Below are 16825 nucleotides of genomic sequence, written 5' to 3'. Positions count from 1 at the left end.
AGCCATGCCCTTACATCATCTCAATTTTCAGTCCAACACCACAGGGTTCATTCTTTTTTTCTCCCATTCTGCAGTTGTAATTCTCTTTCCCAACAGTGAGAATTTGGCTTCTGTTACCTTGAGTATAGTTACCCATTTGACCAACCCCTTCGTGTATCACTCAGATCTTATCCCAATTGCCACGCCCTCCCACGCATGATGCTTCTTCATCTTGCACGGGCTCCAGCACCCCACGCTGGGCTTCTTCTCCTGTGTAGACACCCTCATCAACCCTCAGGCTGACACTGGACCCTGGGTCATCACGGCCCATCCCTGTCCTCCTAGCGTGGGCAGCTTCACCAATGGCTTGTGACCTGTGTGTTCAAGATAAGAAGGGGAAGAAGAAAAGGAAGGCGTCGAGAAAGCTCTACCTGGTCTTTGCAGTGATGATTTTAGAGCCCAGAGTGGATGAAACTCTGTAAGCAGTTTGATCTGTTAAATCTGTCTTATGAAGCTTATTTGTGTGGGTGTAGCTACATCACACTAATGTCACGTATATTTTCTCTCTCTCTTCTTCCCTCCCTTAATGATGCCGTGAATGCCTGAGGACCCATGATCCAAACTCCAGACCTTGCTTCTTAACTTCCCCGGTCTGGTCTGCAGAGCCTCCTTTGGTGACAGGAAGGGAAGGCACGTCCCTGGGGGCAGTGCCTTCTGCCCCCATCTCCCTGACCCTTCCCCACCCCTATGGCCACTTCTACAGGCTGAGCTCCCAGCTCTTTGCCTGCCCCTTTCCCCCACAGAAGCCCCTCTGTGACAAAATGCCTGGGAGTCATGGCACGCAGGATCAGTGATGGGGAAGGCCAAGGCCATGCCTGTCCCCTGCCTGGCTGGTTTCATGCCATGAGGCCACATTCCTCCTACTCCCTGGGGCCAACCTCATCCTCCTGAGGTTTGGCGAAAGAGTGGGATCCACTACTTTGCACACTGAGGACAGGCCCTCTCCCACCACTGGTTGATTGGGGATTAGCCTGTGAGAGCAAAAGGCCATGTGACCCTGCCACCACGGCTATGTCTGCTTTGTGACACCACAGGTCACATCTCTGAGACACTGCCACCATCTCTTTTCCCTGCATCGAGGCCCATTGCTTCTTCTGCTGTTTGGTGCATCTGGGGAAGAGAACAGAGAGGTGCCACTTCGGGGGGATGAGCAAGCAGGGGAATCACAGAGAGGAGGAGCCAGGGCGCCAAAGAAAATCCAGCTCTTTCCCCTCCAGTGCACGTGGGGACAAAGGGCAGCTTTGCATATCAGGTCTGGGTTTTACATGCCTCCCCAGGTCCTGTTTGGTTGGAACTTGGAAGATGGGGACAGCTCACTCTCTTCTCTGAGTCACGGGAGGCGAAGAACACGACTCCTTGGGGGCTTCTAAATGCCGGAGCCAGAGGACCCGAAGACACACGGCAGAAAAGCACAGTGTGGTGACGTTTCCACCTCTGCTCCCCATCACATCCCTTCTCTGTTCCAAGATTCCTGAACGATGTGAATCCTTCCCCAGAGAACACAGCGGCCTGGTCAGAACTTGTTAAATACCGTAATTAAAATAGTTCTGTTATTAACTTCGCGATAACGCTTTTTTTTCCTCCCTCCTCCTCCAAATTACATGTTCGCGTTTTGTTAATTAAATTTCCAGTTCCAACAGAACTGCTTGCTGCTGTGTGAGGTGTACAGGGTGGGGGGGGGGCCTCTTCCTGGGGGGTGGGAGGGTGGATCCGCTGGTCAGACAGGTTTCCAGCTTTCCTGCAGGAAGGCTGAGAGAAGGAAACAGAAGAGATCAACAGTCGATGCCTAAATAAGGTGCAAAGAAAAATAAAGGGCGTTCAGTTAAGTTAGAATTTCAGATGTACAATCAATAATTTTTTCAGTGTAAGTATGTCCCCAACATTGCATGAGACATACTTATGCCCAAAGCGTATTTGTTATTTCTCTGAATTTCAAACTTGGTGGCGTGTCCTGTACTTTCTCTGGCCATCTTACACCTGAAACCTCAGCTCCCAGCTCCAGAGAAGGGAGGTTGTCTACTCTTCTTTCCAAGCATGTTCGTTCTTTACTGAATTCACAGTAGAGGTTGTTTTTATCGTTTTGGTCAGCTCCTTAATGCATATACTCCAAAAGATTTTACAGTTTTGTGTCGTATTAATACCGATATGATGACTATCGTGGATCCATTGATCTATTAATCACGTAAATAGTGTCTAAGATGCACCAGGTGGTGCTGTGTGAGGTGTTAGACACAAAAGTCAGTGAGACTCGGGCTTTGACCTCAAGGAGCTCACTGCTCAGAGCAGGGGTCCTAGACTTGCCCAAATCCAGCCCGTCATCTTGTTTTGTAAATAAAACTTCATTAGAACACAGCCACACCGCCATTTTATTTTATAAATAAAACTTTATTAGAACACAAACTCACCCAATCACTTACTATTGTTTATGCCTGCTTTTACCTACTGTGGCTAACTGAGTAATTGTAACAGAGATTATGAGGTCCAAAAGCCTAAAATATTTACTTTTGGCCCTTAAAAGGAAAGTGTGCTGACCCTTGACCTAGAGGAATGTTGGTCAACAAAGTGGACATTATGTTAAGAGAGATGTAAGCAAAGTGCATGGGGAACACAAAGCACGGAGCCTCTGATCCAGCTTCTGTGTACCAGTTGGTCGGAGCTGACATCAGAGCTGAGCTTCCAAGGGTGGGAAGGGGAGAAGGGCTGGGGTTCTAAGCAGAGGAAGCATCATGTGCAGAGGCACAAAGGCTACTTTTGCGCTGTGTCCTGAGGATGTGGAAGGGGGGTGGTGAAGGTGGGAAATGATCGCATCTTGAGGGTCTCAGTATGTCAAGTACTGACAGGGGTTCACTTATGTAACGCACACAATAGGCCTTGACGTTGAAATTAGATCCCGTATTTTGCACGTGCGTCACTGAAGGCTCAGAAAGGTTAATGAAATTGTCCAAAGTCCCCCAGAAGGAAGCAGAAGAGTCAGGACTAACTCAGAGTGAGCCTGTCTAAAAGCTAGTATTCTCAGCATCCCTCATGCTGCATTGCACAGTGTACGAACTCATCACTTCTAACAAACCACGGGCAGGTTCCTGGAGGGCAGGGAGCATGTCTTATTCTAGACAGTGGTTCCCAGCTGGGGATGATTTTGCCCTCTGAGGGACATTTGGCCATGTCTGGAGACAATTCTGGCTATCACAACTTTGGGGGGAGTTGCTACTGGCATCTAGTGGGTAGAAGCCAAGGATGGTCTAAACATCCTATAATGCATGGGATAGGCTGCCACAACAAAGAAATCTCTGTCCCAAATGTCAGTAGTGCTACAGTTGAGAACACTTGCCCAGCATCCCTATGCCCAACACAGGGCTTGGCAAATAAAAGGATACTCGGTAAAGTTTATTGAACTGAAAAAAAAAAAAGGATGTGATTCAGGAACGGGGAAAAGTTCAGAGTCACTAGTGAGTAGGATGTAAGATGGCAGATGGGGGAAGAACGGAATGTTGGAATGGGATTGCAGGCCTGCAAAGACTGACATGAGGGAGTTTTAATTTATTCTAAAGGCATGGTGCATACCAGTGAGGCACCTTAGCTCAGGACGGTGACGCAATGAGGTGGGTTTGTTGGAGAGTTACACTGATGACAGCGTGGAGGAGAGAGGCATAGGAAGACCTGTCAGGTGGTCTCAACTAAGGCAATGCCAGTGGGCAGAGAGAGGCGGAAACAATTTTGTGAGCGGTTAGAAGGTAGACTCAGCAGGGTTTGGGTGCGTGGGGCAAGAAGAAGGGTCATGCAGACACTTGTTTGAACAATTACAACGCTGACTGAGGTAAGGGATACAGGAGGGGGGACCAGGTGTGTGTGCACCGGTGGAGGTGGGAGGGATGATGGTGTTGGGTTAGCTAATTTCCAGGAGGCTGTAGGATTCTCATGATCCCCGGGAAAATTTTTCAGTCAGCCGCTGGAAATCTGAATGGGGAACTTGGAAAAGAAGGCTGAAATGAAAATACGGATCCGTGCGTGTGTATTTTTCACACTGACGTACATTCTTTCTTACCTCGTTTTGCCCATTCCCCCTCTCCAGACCTCAAGTCCCCAAGCTCAGAGATGATGCATGGATTCAGAGCTCAGACAGAATTGAGTTTGAATTCTGGCCCCAATCGTGTATTAACTATATAATATTAAGATGTTATTTTGCTTCTCTGAGTCGTAAAATGTCCTCATCTGTAAAATGGGGATCATATTAGCTACCTATGAGGTTGTGGATATAAAACATATAGGGGTGGGGTGGGAGGAATTGGGAGACTGGGATTGACACATACACACTATTGATACTATGTGTAAAATAGACAACTGATGGGCACGCACTGCATAGCACAGGGAACTCTACCTAATGCACTGTGGTGACCTAAATGGGAGGGAAGTCCAAAAGGGAGGAGATCTCTCTATGTGATGGCGGATTCATTCTGTTGTGCAGAGGAGGCCAACACAACGTTGTAAAGCAACCATACTCCAGCAAAAATTAATTAAAAAAAAAAAAGTGTAGGGTGCTTTCAGTAATGGCGGCAATTTAGTCTTACCCTCCAGCGCCACAGCACACGTGTGTGCGTGTGTGCACATAAACACACACACACACACACACAGCCCAGTACATCTCACTGCTGACCACGTTATCTTGAAATTCTTGGCTGAGGAGTTAATGGTCCCCGTAGACTCTTCCAGGACAGGGTCTCTGTCCTGGCTATCTTTGTGTCCCCAGCACCTAGCACAGTTCCTAGATCACAGGTGACAAATGCCTCAATCTTGAGGGTTCCAACGGAGGCTTAGTGACCTTCCTAAGGTTACACAGTTTGTAACAGGCAGAGCTGAGGCCTCCTGAACCCCAGTCCTGTAGCCTTGGCAATATTGGGAGATGGAACTGTCTCTGATCATTTTGATCAGCAGAGAATCCAGAAAAACAATGTCAATTATCAGCTTGGAAACATATGTACTTAACTTTGAAGGTAAACTCACGCTCATGATTATATATGTTTCTTGGGCTGCTGTGAAGACGAGTTTACACTCCTGAAGCCTTCCCTGACAGGACAGCGGTAGGAAGAGGGAGGTCTGAGTTAGCAAGCTCCTCTGAGGGTCTGTGAGAGTTAGCTGGGCTTGCCTGGCTCTTCGGACTCTGGACCCTTGAGACCCACTCTGAGCTCTGATTCCCACCGAGTCGTCTTGGAACACGCGTTGCCCTGCCCAGCCCATCCACTTCCTTCTGACTGGTACCACGTCCCTTCCGTAGAACAAGAAGGAACCTGCTTTCTATGGTTTGCTTCACCCACTCACCTTCTCAGCCAGAGACACCTACCTGTCGGCTTCTGGACACTCCTCATTACGATCCACATGTGGCCTTATGCACAGACGGCTTTCTTTATCAACCTGGTCAAAACAATGAACAAAGTAAATCTGATGAAACCACTTTAAAAAGCACTATATTATGTTCCAAAGTCAACTCCATTTTTTTTAAAATTAATTAATTTATTTAATTTATTTTTGGCTGTGTTGGGTCTTCGTTCCTGTGCGAGGGCTTTCTCTAGTTGCGGCGAGCGGGGGCCACTCTTCATCGCGGTGCGCGGGCCTCTCACTATCGTGGCCTTTCGTTGCAGGGCACAGGCTCCAGACGCGCAGGCTCAGTAGTTGTGGCTCACGGGCCTAGTTGCTCCGCGGCATGTGGGATCCTCCCAGACCAGGGCTCGAACCCGTGTCCCCTGCATTGGCAGGCAGATTCTCAACCACTGTGCCACCAGGGAAGCCCCCAACTCCATTTTTTAAAAAAAATTCATCCGCTACCACTATTTCTTTCCTCTTTGGTCTGGCAATAGGATAAGCCAGAAAGGGGGCAGAAGCAGATGCTCTTGGTTTAAACCCACACATATTTATGGCACAGATATCTCTGTGCCGAGCACTGGACTTGCTTTCCCCCGGGGATTCTCAGCCAGCGGCCGCAGCATCCATCTTAGCCTTGATACTGAAACAAGACATTTCGTGGTGCCCTGGGAATGGCAAGCCGTTGGGTATCTAGGTGTGTTGTGCCCTCAGCCCCAGGGAGTTTCTAAAGCCAGAGTTGAATCCTGCCCTCTCCTAGACTTCTAGAAGGACCCAGCGTAGGACGCAGAGCACGGCAGATTCCTGCCTGGGCGCCCTGTGGGACCTCACCAAGCAAGGAGTCTCCCCTCTAAGCCTGTAGGCTCCTCGCTGTCCGACCCAGACCACCTACCCTCGATTCAGGTTACAAGTAGTACTGGAAGTCTAGAGCCAGCCAAACGCATCATGGATCCCACTAAGGAGACAAAGCACACTGCCAGCCAGCAGGACTTGTCGACAAAAGCCCATGAAGCAGCAAGCTTATCCTGAGAAGGTAGCATTTTGTGGGTTTGTGTCTCCATGCAGCTTCTCTCTCTGCAGAAGCTTCACGTGTCTTCCAGCGCTCTTATATTTATAGATGAGCGGTGCGGTGTTATTGGGGATGTCATTTGGGGAGCTATGATGTGTGCGTCACTGGCTGATCTAATTGGCTTCACTTAAGGTAAGGACACCTCCATTGGATCGGTCCCCTTTAACTAGCCTGGTTCTATTCTGGAGCCGCAGAAGGCACCGCTGATCTGAGATGGTACTTTTATAAATGAGCAGCCTGGGTCCAAAATGGGGCTAGGAGGAAGGATGGGTAAGGATTACACTCTCTGTCTACTCCCAGCACGTGCAAACAGCTTCCTTCTCATTGCCACCCTGCCTCACCCCTCGCCGCACGCTTGAACGACAGTTTGGTGTGTCAGTTTCTTGATATCCCTGTGATGGGCAGGCGAGTGACTCACTGGGGAGAACTCTGGCATTTCTGCATCTCAGCAGAGGTGGCTACTTCCGGGGTCCTGGCAGAGGACTGACTCTGGGTCGTGAACTGGGCGTGTAAAGATGCAAGAGTCTTTGCTATTGGTTATCGTGTAGATGTGAGTATATACTGGAATCCAGAAACCTTAAAAGAAAGCGTTGCCCATTCTCATTAGCAGATGCAAACTATTATATATAGGATGGATAAACAACAAGGTCCTACTGTATAGCCCAGGAAACTATATTCAATACCTTGTGATAAACCATCATGGAAAAGAATATGAAAGAGAAGATATAAATGTATAACAATCACTGTTGTACAGTAGAAATTAACACAATATTGTAAATCAACTATACTTCAATAAAATAAGTTTTTTAACATCTTTATTGGAGTAGAATTGCTTTACAATGGTGTGTTCGTTTCTGCTTTATAACAAAGTAAATCAGCTATACATTACATATATCCCCATATCCCCTCTCTCTTGTGTCTCCCTCCCCAAAAAAGAAACATTCTAAAAAAAAAGAAAGCTTGTGATTAAAGAGAAATTATAAAGCAATCCATGGACCTTTATTTTTTTCAGATGAAGTATAATTACAGGGCTTCTTCTCCCAGAAGATTAAGGTGGACATCAAGGGCTAAATTCAGAATATATTTTGCCATGCTCTTTTTTTTTTCTTCATGGATTATATATTTTCTATGTTTTGAAACACAGGATGCAGAAAAATAAGATCTTTCTCATATTTACTAAAAATCCTGTCTTTATCATTTTGAAATAAGATATGGATAGGCTTTCTATTCATATCAAGTGTTGTGAAATATGTTTTTGATAATACATGAAGTCATAATATATAGGTAATGAAAGATAAAATAAAAGCTCATAAATTAAAAAAAAAAAAGAGTTGGCCATTCTCTATCATATAGTCACTCATTGATTCATCAAACATCTGTTGTCCCTCTCTATGTGTGTAAAGTATATTGGTTTCCTGGGCAATCCTGGGTGAGGTCCTTGTCGTTTTTGTAGAAAAGCTCTGCATGGGAACCAGGAGACAAAATCTGTCTTTGAGTGACCTTGAGCAAGTCACTTCCATCACAGGGTTTCTCCCCCGAGGTTCCTGGCAGTTCTGACGCTCTGTCCCTCCTCTGACGGCAGGGAGGACTGGATTCGTGGGTCAGAAGAAGCCTGTTCTTCCTCTCTCCCTGCGAAGGTGAGGAACAGATGAGAAGAGGATGGGGGATACAGAGAGAAAAACAAACAAAATGCAGAAACCTCGTGACTTCCTGTAGCGAGCTGAACTATCGGGCTTGAACCTGAATGCAGTTTTGCCACCGCGCTCCCTGGCTGTTAGCTGACTGTGGAGTCCGGACGGGTGTTCTCTGTCAAGTCAGCGATTGTGGTTCAGAGTGAAGACCAACTCATATACACATCACCGTGGCAACGTTTAGGTAAACCGGCTCAGAGGCCTGAGGATGGATATTATGGGATAGCTTCTTTTCTTCTTTTTCTCTTTCCTCTCTCAACACTAGCCTAAGGTAAAGAACAGTTGAGCTGGATTAATTGACTCCTTTTTTAAGAGATTTCTTACCTTTGGATATATTTGGCTCTGAAATTGTCAGTGAAAATTCATCTTAAGGTGTCAGCCCAAGGCATTCTGGGGTCCTTGACTTTTATCGATAACTGGAGGGTGGGTTGATGACTCTTGGTCCTAGCCAGTGACACCTAAGTTGCCTTTTGTCTGTTTAGCCAGAATGTGAGCCATTGTCTACCTAGTGCCCCAGGATCTTACACCAGCAGGACCCTGGAACATCAAAATGAGCTTCCTCCAGAGGGGCCCAGAGCAGATGCAGGAAACAATTTCACATCCCCTGTCCCCTCTAGGGGTTGACACTAGAAACCTCCAAGAGCTTATATATAAAACAGTGAGTCTCTTGGACTCCCCTGGCTCTTTTATTTTCTTGCTTTTCTGACTTGGACTTTGAGGCTGCATGCTTGAAGCATCAAGTTTACCTGCGTGCCAAAAATTGGTCCAGTAAATACGGATATAGGGATTTCTGGAGCTCATCTTCTAAAGATGTGTGGGCAATCTTTAAGCAACATCAGGAATCTCATTTTCCAGGTTCTGTGAGCGCCACAAAGGTGGACATTGGGGAGGGAATCCACAGCTGCAATTCGGAGAATTTGGTGGAGCCTGGGCTTCACTCTGCACTTCCTCCCAGGGTTTGGGAAATATAATTTATACTCTCTTACTGATTGGGATAACGATAGGGTATTCTTTTCCAAAGACAAAACATGTGAAAAGTTACAGTGTCTACAGATGTGAGCCTTACCTTGGCCATAGACAGGAACCTAGACATGCGTGTGTATAGACATGGAACATTTGAAGTGGGAAACTTTTAAATACATTTAAGGCGCTCATCAGAGGATATCCTTGGTGATCCCTGTGTAAAGTGCATTGCACCTTCATACCTCTCCTTTTGAGATCCACTTAGCGTTTTGGAGATGTGTGGACATCCTTTCTTCTGGACTCTAAAGTTGCTTAGGTCATATTTCTTCTTTATAAATGAAATGCCCTTGTCAGAAATTCTTTTTTTGTATTTTAGTAGCTTCTGTGGCACAGAAACTCCTAAGAAACCAAGAGTTTCTAGAATCACCTTTAATATATGTCGACCCCTGCTCCTTTGAGAAACTCAACTTTTTTGCCATCTCTGATAAGAACCCCCTTTGGCTATTTAGAGTATTGAGTCAGCAACTTCACAGGAAAAAGTAAGAGGACCTAACAGAAGGAGACGAGGGGAAGATAGGCAGAGATGGAATAAATCCACTGCAGACAAGAGAGTGCTTTCCAGCTCCAAGTCTGTGTCAATATGGAACCCCCAGGGCTCTCCTAGTTTAAAGAACTAGCGGAATCTCTCCTCTGGTCTTTCCTGGGCTCTGATCGATTTTAATATAACTCCGGTCTTGGCAATATAGACTTGCCAAAAGTAGACTCTTTATACTTTGATCCTTGAGGAAACTGGAACAAATCTAGTTGTTTATTAAAAAAAAAAAAAAAAAAAAAAGCCAAGGGTGAGTTTCCCTCGGGTGTGGTGTGAGGATTGTGCTGGGAAAGAAAGGACACGGTCCAAGCAAACACTGCTGAGAAAAGTCTTCCAGCTGGATGGGCTTCCTAACAGTTTCTCCGGGCAAAGGGGAGATCTGCTCTCAGATAAAAAGAGGCTCATCACCCTTGGAGCAGCAGCTGGGCGGGCAGCCAGGTTGGGAAGAGCAATGATTTCCTCACTTTTAAATTTGATTATTAGTTCGTAGTTATTGGAAGCCTGTGATGCATTTAGCTCTGTAGCCAGCACGCAAGAGGAGGTGGCCTAATGGGATTCATTTTTTCCTATTCACTGTTTCCATCTTTCATCAACTGAGTCAGCATCTCACTGGTTAAGAGAAGTTGAGTCAAACCTCATCTGAGCACCATAGAGCTACTAAAATGGTACCTCCCCTGCCTCTCCGCCCAGGCCCCTGGTCCAATCGGCCTGTCCCTCACGCCCCACGCCACCTCTTTCTGCATCTACATCAATGAGGTGAAATGCCTATTTCATTTGAAATGCCTCTAGGATGGACGGTTTTTCTATTCCTGCCTGGAAACAAACCATGCTGGTGTTTAACATGGTATTTTTAACTTGCTTTAGGGGTGGAAGGAAAAGAGAAGGGTTCAGGCATTTCTTTTCTGTTTGCTTTTTCTTAAAGATTTTTTTGATGTGGACTCTTTTTAAAGTCTTTATTGAATTTGTTACAATATTGTTTCTGTTTTTTATGTTTTGGTTTTTTTGGCTGTGAGGCACGTAGGATCTTAGCTCCCGGACCAGGGATCGAACCTGCACCCCCTGCATTGGAAGGCAAAGTCTTAATCATCGGACTGCCAGGGAAGTCCCTTTCCTGTTTGCTTTTAAAATTTATTGAATGCTACAGTCTGTTAGACTCAGTGTGTTATGAAGTATCTAGCTGACTCCTCAAGCCTCCTTAACGTGACAGGCCGTGTAATTGGCCCCATTTTACAAATGCGGAAACAGGCTGAGAAAGCTATCGGAAATCTCTAAGCCTGGAAGCTCACGTTTGTCTTCTCACCAAGTTTCTGGATGAACCAATCTGCAGCCACCCTCAATTGATGCACCTGAATGGAACAGATGGCACAGGTTATGCCAACTGCCACCATCCAGTCAAGTTCCAGACCACTCTGTGGGCAATCCTGACAAGCCACCTGGGTCTGCCAGCATGGGGCTCATGGGTACACAGAAGTGTTGGTCCTGCAGGGACAACGCTTAGCTCTAAATCTGCTCAGATCAAGTCAAGGCAGACCCGCATTTTGCAAATATTTCTCTCTGTATCCTTGTAGACTCTTTATGTCCAGCCCAAATCCTTTCTTCATGCCATAAATCCTTTAGATGGTGAGGTTTCCTATTAATTCCTTCCAAAACCTAATATGAGATGCTACAAAGGGTGGGTAGGTGACCAATTTTATTGATAGCATGAGATTTTTCTTCTAGGTGTTCCCTCCACCTGCACTGAGAAGTCCCTTTGTCACGGCCATAGTATCCATACCTGGGAGGTAGCATTCGAGGAGCTTTGGACTGATGACCTGTAATAGTCCCCGTTCCGTATAACTTTTAAAAAGTTTTGAAACTTCTTAAATGTCACTTTCCTCACTGGTAAAAGAAAAGGGTCATTGTTGGAATTAGCATTGTCACGTGCTCACCTGTACCGGGCACTTTATGTGTCTGATCTCATTCGAGTCCTACGATGACCCAATTGGACCGTGCTGGTTGTTTTCGGTTCTCCTCTTCAGATCCGCTCTCTACTCTTTTGTGCCCTGCTGTGTCTCCACGAGGCTGAGCTCTAGGGACATCATCAATAGGCAGCCTTGCCCTTGGCCTCCAGTTGGGCTCAGCCGAGGAGGGGAGGAGAGGAAATCGAGCCGAGCCCTGCCTCCCAGGGGTACCTTGTTGGCTGCGTCTCTCATCAGAGTTCATAACTACTACTAAGTCGCATCACTGTTCTTCTGAGATCTTGCTCTCCCGTCCTGGATGCTGGGCCCCTACTCTTTCCAGCCCTAGGGCACTGTACTATCCCCCCCTCCGATACTTCCCTACACTCTGCCCACTCCTTTATAAGTAGTTCCTTTATTAAATTCTCCTTAAATTACCCAACTTGAGGGTGCCATCTGTTCCTGCCAGAACCTTGAATGATACAAAGGTAGTTACTAATATGATCCCCATTTCATAGGCAAGGAAACGGAAGCTTCGAGAGGCTACTCAACTAAGGCCAAGGGGCCACGCCCAGTAAGAGGTAGACTAGGGATTCAAATCCAGGTGTGTCTGATCTCAGCCTCATGGCTGCTGACTGCATCTCAGCACTTCTGGAAGGTCCTTTATCCGGCTGACAGTGTCTGACAAAGGCACCCGTGACTCATCAGCCACTGAGCATTGCTCTCGAGGCCTCCCCACCTCCCACTCTGCCTCCTAAGAGGGGTTCTGTGAGGCTACACCTGCCTTCTCATTCCACCGTCATCTGGACAAAAGACAGGTGTGTGTGTGGCAGATCTGGTCTGAGATGCAGATTGCACTGCAGTGCAGAAAAGTCACTCGAGGAGTGACCGAGCCTGGCTTCCTCGGCATGGTGTCCCCTCATCAGAGGGACAGGGCGAGGAGGGGGATGGTCCGTGGAAGGCAGGAACTGCAGAGCTGCTCACCTCCTACTAGAGTCATTCCTGAGAGCATAGATTTACTTCCAGGAGGCCCAGGAATTTGACTCAGACCCTTTCCCGCACTTCTTGAGAGCCTTGAAAGAGCCTTCAAGCTTGTACGCTTGAAACTTACAAGCTTCTGTTTCCTTGCCTGTAAAATGGGGATCATATTAGTAACTACCTCCGTATCATTCAAGGCTCTGGCAGGAACAGACGGCACCCTCAAACTGGGTAATTTAAGGAGAATTTAGAAAATGCAGGTGCATGTGTTCAAGAAGATACCAGGCACTTGCCTGGTTTTGTGCGTTTTCATTGTTCTTCCCATTGATGCTTTGATGCTTTGATTCCAACGGGTGCAATTGAATTGGTTAATACATTAAGCTATCGGTATTCTTGAAAGAGTGAATGAATGGGATAAGTGATCATACTTTGAGAGCCCTAAGAGAGCAGAGGTCAGTGCTTATAAAAGCAAATGAATCATTTCTCATCCCTCTTTCAGAACACAGATTAAGGTCAGGGCCAAGAGAAGAAATTTGCTGGGAAATTGGTAATGCTGGGAGTATTGCTGGGAAAAGAATAAAGGATAATAGCTATCTTTTTGAGAGTGTGATATGTACCAGGCATTGTACTAAGGATTTTGGTTTTTTGTTTGTTTGTTTGTTTATAAATGCATTTATATCCTGTATAAATCAGAAAAAATGGCTTCTCCCTTCAAGAAGTCTGTAATATTTTTCCACCCCCTTGAAACTGGGCGTGGCTTTGTGACTTGTGCTAAGGTCTAACATGCATTACCTCACTTCATCTTTGCAACTCTGTGAGGTTGATAGAATGACCCCATTTCACAGATAAGGAAGTTGAGGATCAATGAGAAAATTTACATTTCCTCCAGATTTACATTTCTAATAAGTAGCAGCGTTGGCATTAGAAGGCAAATCTGTCCTCAGACCTTAGAACTTTGGCTAGTTATTCAAAACTCGGGGTTGGATGGCTGGCGTTTGCGGTCTGTTAATCCGATCTTGTGGGTGTGGTCTCGATGCTGCACTAACGTCCCACCGCACCTATAACCTCGCCACCCAAGGCATTTCTCTCCCCACATGATGCCTTCTCACCCTGTCCCCCGCTTTTCTGAGGTCTCTTTCTTGCCAGTTTCCTCTTCTCCTCATTGCGAAATGGTTTTCTCTCTGTTGCTGCCTGTTCCAGCCCTTAGGCGAGAGGCACTGAAATTGATTCGCTAGCGTTTGCCCTGACCTGTCTGTCGCATCTTACATCACACAGGGGGATGCTTTGCCTCTCAGCTTTATTAATCATGTCAATTTGACATCGTGTGTGTTTTATGGTCTTTACTTCCGCCCCTACTTTGCCCCCATTCAATTATGTTTACCTTTTAGAGCAACGCTGGAGGGGAAAAATCTATTCCTCCTGCCAGATGTTTAAAAAAGAAAAGAAAAGCGCTCCTTAGACACACACACACATTTCTGCCTCTAGTTTTCCTCTTTAACACACACAGATAAATAGAGAGATGAGCAAAGCCCACCTCCTTGTTTTTAATAATGAGCGGTAGGCATGTTGTCTTCAGGTATGAGGATCACTAAAGCAACACGTCTCACACTTTAATGAACATATAAGCCCTGGGGCTCCTGGGAGATACAGATTCTGATTCTGTAAGTCTTGAGTGGAACCCCAGATTCTGCATGTCATGCCAGGGAGTAGCAGGGTGATGCCTTACATAAGGCTCCGAAGTTTCCCCTTCCCTCTTTCTTCCACGCCTCCATTTTCGTCCCTGACGTTTCTCATTCTCCATCGTTCAAGGAATGCCCTTGCCTCGGAAGCTTTTCTGGGCTTCCCGGTCATGCGACACCTCCCAAGAATGCTGTGCCCATCTCAGTGGCATCACCTTTTATGGCTGAGGGCCTTTTATGGTTTAGGTTGGAGTCTCCCTTCTAAGCCCTTCCCAGGATAAAAGTTCATTGTCCCTGGCTGGGAGACAAAAGAAATGCATTTTGCTGGAGCCAGTTTTTCCCCCAAACGCTAATGGTACCTTTATCTCCAGGTAATTAGAGCTCTGACAGATGAATGCATAATTATGCATAAGCCGGACTAAAATGATCACCTTGGTCTTTCATCTTTTATCTTACTTCATTTAGAGAGGTAACAGTCTTGGGCGTGCTTTAGAGAATAGCTCTTTGGAGGTGTCTGAGTTGGGTGGAGTTATTTGGGGGGCCGGCCTCTCCCACAATGACTGTGGTGTGTGAAGGTCCGAGCTGTCTCTGGCTCCCTGGCGTAGTGGCTTTGGGTGGCTGAAGGGCCCTTGGGGAAGGCATACAATTTTCATGATTTGCCAGACTGTTTGGAAGTTCAAGCTATGGCCTGTGGATCTGGTCCAATTCTGGATGAAACAGGTGACAGGGTTCTGCTGTCTCTGGTACTTGGGTCACTGACCTCCCCTTGACCTCTCCCTGTTTGAGAATAGGCTCGTCCTTCATTCTGGCTGCCCTTGATCGTAACTGTGCTAGCTAGTCTCACTGTCATCCTGTGACCGTCTCACCCAGGATCTGAGTCAGTGCTGACTCCTCCTGGGAAGATGCTCATGGAAGCAGAGAGAGCGCTAGATAAGCTTCCAGGTCTCAAAACACCTGCGCCAGAAGAGATCCACAGAATGATGGTAGAACTCATGGGTTCTAGACTCCGAATGAGCTCAAAACCCCTCTCTCCCTCACATGAGCTCTGCAACAGATGACCACTTGCTAAACTTCTCTGAGTCTCAGATTTCTCAGGTATGAGATGGAGAATATTATTGTATCAGTTTCATAGGATGGATTCGGTGAAATGAAGTATGCTTTGGCTTAGCACGTGGTCAAGCTATTGCTTTTGGTATTCCTATACCTCTGTATGCTCCTTGGGTGCTGTAGACCAATAGGAATTGTTTAAGCCACCGCCTTTGAGGGTTCCTTCCTCCCTAACGCATCCTCAAAATCTGTTGGACCCTGCAAGGTCCCAAGGGACAGGTGCAATGGACTGTTTCTTTAAATGTTCGGTATGGGGGTTATGACGAGCTCTCATCTGATCTCCAGAAGCTCAAGGACTCATGTGAGGGCCAATTAGCTGGGTCTAAACATACATGATGAAATGAAAGAAATCATCTGAAGGCATTCAGGAATAAGTAGACCTTTGATGGATAACTACTACCTCTGTGCTGTGTATTTTTCACAGATGTTAATTTACCTTTGCTGCAATCCCACACGGTAGATATTTCTACTTTCATTGGACACACGAAGCTACCAAGGCTTAGAGAGGTGGCTCCTCCCACTTTATATCACTGTTAACCAATCCATACGGGGATCCCCTCTCCCAATAAAGACTTTGACACCACAGTCCTTTTAACCTGATGTTCTGGCTCCTTTTTCTTTCTTCAATTCACAGGCAAGTTTCTCCAATGTACCTCCCTTCCCCTATAAGACATTCATCTGTCAATGCCCTAAAACTAGGCTTCCACTCCCAGCTGTCTTCTGACACTGTCACTCAAAGGTCAGCAATAACCTACCTCTTCATTGTCACCTTCAATCATCTTTTCCCATTGGGGTTTCTCTTTCTTTTCTGGCACATTGCATTGTTGATGGAAGCTTTTTCCTTAGTGTCTAAGACAGTATATCATACCTATTCACCGCTTCCCTCTTGACTCCCCACTTCTCTCTCTGCTGCCTCTTTTTCCGTCCTTATACCTATGATTTTGGTCTGATTTCCGTATCACGTTCCTTGAAAAACTCATCTACTGTCACAATTTCAGCTCTATCCTTTATGCTGACCGTTGTTCAGACTTTTCCTCTAACGAGCTGTAGGCATGGCCACCCCAGCTGTATCTCTCTAGATGTCTTGTCATGATTTCCACAAGCCTAAAAGAGAAGTCTCTGTCCCTCTTTGCTTGTCCTTTCACCTTCTGATTTCTCTGTTTTTGCCGAGGTATCATGGCCCCCCAAGAGAAATCTCAGTTATCTTTGATGACTCTGTAGTCTGACCCTCAGTGTCAACTTTGTATCCAAATCCTACAGCTTCAGTTCCTGACCCCTCGGCCCCATCCCTTTATGAGGCCCTGAACACCTCACAACTGGCTTATTGGAGCGATTTCCCAAATGCTTAAAATTCTTTCATTAGTTCTCCAAACTAGGACACTCTACACAACCCAGCCAAAGCATTTATTCTTCTGGAA

Source organism: Balaenoptera physalus (assembly GCF_965194825.1).
Source record: "Balaenoptera physalus genome assembly, chromosome: 20".
NCBI classification, from domain to species: Eukaryota; Metazoa; Chordata; class Mammalia; order Artiodactyla; family Balaenopteridae; genus Balaenoptera; species Balaenoptera physalus.
This window is presented reverse-complemented; position numbering follows the sequence as displayed.